The sequence below is a fragment of the Vitis vinifera genome, chromosome 7 (genome assembly GCF_030704535.1).
Source record: "Vitis vinifera cultivar Pinot Noir 40024 chromosome 7, ASM3070453v1".
Classification (NCBI taxonomy): Eukaryota; Viridiplantae; Streptophyta; class Magnoliopsida; order Vitales; family Vitaceae; genus Vitis; species Vitis vinifera.
The window spans coordinates 9,658,976-9,664,420 of NC_081811.1; the positions used below are offsets into that span (position 1 = coordinate 9,658,976).

At 24.6% G+C, this 5,445-nt stretch overlaps 1 long non-coding RNA gene across 1 annotated transcript; it reads left to right on the forward strand.

Annotated features, from left to right (window-relative positions):
- Nucleotides 1-4,029: 4,029 nt before the first annotated feature.
- LOC109122908 (uncharacterized) lies at nt 4,030-4,608 on the forward strand. Its single transcript, XR_002030429.1, has 2 exons — nt 4,030-4,116; nt 4,315-4,608. It is a non-coding gene; the product is annotated as an uncharacterized LOC109122908 (long non-coding RNA).
- Nucleotides 4,609-5,445: the final 837 nt, after the last annotated feature.

Here is a 5,445-nt window from a genome sequence, read left to right on the forward strand (position 1 = left end):
ATGTAGTTTTTATTTTAGACAATAAAAAATAATATATATTTCATTTTTTCAATCATTTTACAAACTAAATATAAAAGTAATGTAATATATCTCATTGAATATATTATCTTACACTATCATGAGGATAGGATATGTGTATGTAAGGATATCATATCTTAAGATATATATTTATTATCCAATAGGGTATGATATTTTAGAATATACATATCCTATCCTCTCCTATCCTATTTTGCCAATCAAATATAGCCTAAATCTCTTAAATTAAGTTATTGGAGAAATAAAATGTCATAGACTTCTGATATTAGTTTAGGCTAAGTCTAGCTAGGTTTATTTTGGTGCTTTTAAACTTGTTAAAACAACAAAATAATGGTGTAATTTTAATGAAAGGGGAGTATAGAGATAACTAAAATCATATGCCAAATAAATCATTGTACCTATCTTAAAAATGAAAAATATTAAGATCTTTGAGTGAAACTCAAATTTGAATAATGTCTTGAAGTTATGATTGAATTGCCTTTTTAAGAAGTCAAAATTTACTTAAACCTATTAAAAAATTATGAATTAGAAAAATAGGTCCATTTAGAAGTCATAAACAATGATACTTCTTAAGACTATACTTTAACTTATGAGGAAAAATTATTTTATTTTTAATAAAACTTTTTAATCCCAATATTATCTTTTTAAATATGAATTTGATTTTGTAATTAAAGCAAAAATAGAAACTATCCAAAGCGAGGCTTTAATGTTGAACTCTTTAGAATGTAATTGGTCCTCGAATGTAAATCAAATAAATTATATTGATTAAAAATTTATATAAGATAACACTATTTAGTAATGATTAAAAAAGCAAAAGAAAAATCTTAAAACTCTTAAATTCAAGACATTTAGGTAAATTTAAAAAAAAAATTATATAACTTAGGGAGATTGGCTTAGGCAAAGCTTAATTAATATTCAACTCAAATCAAGTTCAAGTCAAGGGTTGACTCAAAAAAAATTGAGACTAAGAGGATGTTTGATAAATGACTTAATAACTCAATATAAGTTATTAAATAGATTAAACATGTTTGATAAAATAATTTAATATCACATTTTAAAGTTAAAAATAACATGAAGTATTAAGTCAAAATAATTAACTTATTCTTAATCTTAAATCTTTTTGCCTTATTTACCCACATCTCATGAGAGTATATATATTTTATAATTATGACTCCATATTTGTGTCTCATTTTTTTATATAATAAATATTTTATGGTTATCTTATGTATCTACAATTCTTTAAATATAAATGTTTAACAAACAAATTTATTGCTTAAGAATAATAAAATCAAATATTAGTAAGAATTAATGATGATAAATATTAGTTTAAAAAAAAAGTAAAAATCAAGTAATGAATTTTAAGTTAATAACTTAAGAATAATTTAATTAAGGGATAAATACACTAACTCATCAAACTTTGTCATATTTTACACTTTACCCCCTCACATTTAAAACTCTACATTTTACCCCTAAACTTATTAAAGACAACATTTTACCCTTAATTAAGGACCCTTCATAAAATTATAAAAGAAATTGATCTTTTTCATACTTTAGTTCGAACACTAGAATGAAATTGGATAAAACCAACTTTGAATTAATAACCTTAAAACTGAAATTTTCTAAATAGTTTTAAAATATAATAGATATTGATTTTGATTTTTTTTTTTTTTTTTTTTTTTTTTTTTAGGGAGATGTTTGCATGACTATTTGTGATTTTCACATATTGTGAAATGTGGCTACTTCAAAATTGAGTAATAGATGTTTGTCTTTGCATTTTAACATTGTTTCTTTATTTAATGAACTATTGATTGATTTTTTAAGTAGTGTAGGGGACAAAATGGTGTATTTTAATAAATTTGGAAAGCAAAGCATTGAGTTTTAAATGTGAAGGAAAAAGTGTAAAACATGCCAAAGATTGAGAGAGTAAAATGTATTGAACCCTTTAATTAAAATCAACTTAGGTCATTAAATAATAAATATTAAATTTTACCAAACACCCTATAAATCTATTTTAGGGCTTATCTAATATTCAAGAAAACAAAAATTATAGATGTGAAACAAGTAATAGTTACATTGTGGTTACTAAGTTCCATGAAACTGGTCAATTTGCCTATTATTAAAATAGGCAGCTTGTTAGACATATTTGCTATTAATCATGAGATTCCAAAATTAGATATATTTGAAAATGTTTTTGAAAACTATTTTTAAAAAAATATATTTTTAAAAATAGTTATTTTCAAAGATAAAATTATATTAAAGAACCTAAATACAAAAAATAGTTTTCTCAACTTGGTATCCTAAAAATTATATGTACTTAGCACAATAAATTTTTTTGAAGTACCCTCTATATTTTTAATTGTTAAGTACTTTATATAAAATAATTGAAAACCTTTTAAAATTGTTTTCATACTGAACACTTTTCAATAAAAATTTGTCAAATATGTTTTTAAAATTTTAAAAAACATTTTTTATGCTAAAGAATAGAAAATCATTTTTAAAACCAGTTTCTAGGGCCCAAAATCATAAGGGGTATGACTTGTGGTGAGTTGCAATCTGTTGCAATTTTTAGGAGGGATTCACCACATTTTTAGAACACTACCAAAATGGTATAGTTTTATAAAATGAAGAATAACATGAGGATGCAACAAGATTCCTTGAGAAAATGATGAGACATTTTATTCCTAATATTTGAAAATGAAGAAATTTAAAATATCTCTCAATGGGATTAAAAATAAAAATAAACCAAATACTAATTTAAAAAATGAATTTAATCTTCTTAAAAATTGAAATATAATTTTCTTGGAATAAAAATACCTTTCAATAATTTTTTGATCTTTTATCTCACAGCAAACATTTTTTTTTATATAGAAATTGAACTAAAAATATCAAAATAAGTTATATTTACAATTTTTAATGAATAAAAGTTATTTTTTCCAAATATGGATATTATCTCATCCTTTATCACATATATTTTTAGATATTTTTATTAATGAATGGCTTTAGTAAGTGGATTTATTATTATAATTCAAATAAATTTGTTTAAAAATTTTAGGTAATAAAGAAAAATTCTCAAGTCCTTGCTAAGCTCTACATACTAACAAGGAAAAAAAAACAAAAAGGTTAGGCTTGGTTTGACAACTATTTTTTAAAATAGTTTTGTGTTCTCTTATAACAAAAAGAAAACAATAAATTTGATATCTATAAAACAGAAAACAATTTTTTGTTCTTAAATCCAAAAAAATGGTGTTTTCAAATAACATTCTTAATTGTTTTCTTATAGCTATTTTAAAAAATAATTATACAAATTTAGAGAATGATGAAAAATAAAACAATGTAGATAAAAATTATTTTTAAAACTTATTTAAAAAACATAAACGACATGTTAAGAATATTTCAGGTTCTCAAATAAATTTTTGTTTTATAAAACATTATAGAAGAATTTCCAAAAATTGTTTTAAAAAAGGCTTCCCAAACAAAGCCTTAACAGTTATAACAAGATCCACAACAATATAATAAATAACTAATATTACATCTTAATTGAAATATTTAGTATCTACTAGAAGATCCAAAAATAAGAAACTCAAATCATTTTTGGTAATATAGATAATCAAGTTACACCATATTTGACAATTAAAAAGTATTGGCGTAGAAGTAAAGCATAAGGGTTATAAACATGTTACCAAATAGGGCCTTATGACAAGATCCACAACAATATAACATACAACTAACATGGCATTTTAATTGAAATATTTAGTATATCCAAAATAAGAAACTCAAATTATTTTGGTAATATAGAAAATCTAATCACACCATGTATGATAAGCATTATCAGAAAAGATTTAAGATCTACTACAATACCTAAAAATAAATTGAAATAATTTTTGGTGATATAGAAAATCTAATTAAATCATGTTTGATATGCACAATTAGAAAAGATTGGCGTATAAGTAGAACAGAAGGGCTCTCATCATCTGCCAAACCTTGGTGCGTTGTGTAGAATGGCTTCCAACAATGTTTCTTCTGTTACTCGGTTCTTCTTCATTGGAATTTTATGCATTGCTTTGATTTCATCAAGTACAGGTGAAATTTCTTTGTTGTATTGCTAATTTAAAAAAAAAAAAAAATTAATTTCATATTTATTTTGTTAAAATCGTGAGTAAATCACTAGAATTTATCAATTTTTGAATGTAAAACCCGGGATTGTTTGAAGTAATAAAAATTTTGAACAAGTGTTGATGGAGGTTTTGTAGTAATAATAATCTTACGATGTTTTTCCAGTGGAATCGATTGTGGAACCCTGCCTTGGACCGTGCTCAGGTTTTCCAGACTGCAATAAGGCTTGTATTGCCAAGGGGTTTCCCAAAGGAGGTGTGTGCCTGGGGTTTAGTGGCACTCCTCTAGCTTGCTGCTGTAATAATAATTAATGAATGCCGTGAAGAATTCCCATGGCATTGGCTTGTAATCTTTGTTTAAAATAAAAGGTTTAATTGATTAGGGTCTTTCCCTTCAACCTTCAAGTTGTATGCCTGGTTTATATTATAAAATAAAAGAAGTTTAATTAGTGTCCATCAATTTCATTTTATTAACCATGTGGTCTTTTGTTAGGCTTCCATATTGTGGTGCCACTTTATGTTTTTCTCTCATAAACATGAGAGATTTTTAAGTAATGCCTCAAACTTGATTTTATGGTAAAATCATGCTTTAAAATAAAGATATAAAAAAAAATTAGAAGGAGAAAGTTCTTTTTATATTAAAAACTCTTAGTATAAATTAGAATTTTCGGGAATAAGAGAGATTAGGGAATATAGGACTAAAAATTTGAAAATCAATTGAAATATTTTATTGAAAATCTAACTCTAAATTAGGACTTGATTTATTTATTTTAATTTTAAATAAAAATTTTGGAAACATATAAATACATGGGGATTCGTTGATGGAGATAAGGAAATTTTACACATTGAAATGAGTGGATTAAAAAATAAAAAGATAAATTAGAAAAGAAAAGGTTGTAGTGTGAGCATGTGATCGATGAATAAAAAGAAAGAAGTAATGGAATGAGAAAAAAGGGAATGGGATGACTGCATGTGCTGGAAAAATGAAGGAAAAAAAAGGCGGGGGGAGGAGATGAGAGAAAGAAGGAATGGGAGAAAAAGTAAGGACAAAATAAAGGAAAAAAGGAATGGGATGAGGTAAAGAAAGAAGGAATGGGATGACTCTAGTAATTAGAAAATCTATGATATAGGCGTCAAAAAAATAAAAGAAAAAAATGGTGTGGGTGTGAGGAATGAAATAGCAGCAAGGTGTGTAAGAGAAAAAAAAAAGTAGAAACCAAATTAAAGAATAAAACAACAATAATAGTTTAATAAAAATACAAATAAAACAATTATATTTGGTTATGAGGAATGCTTG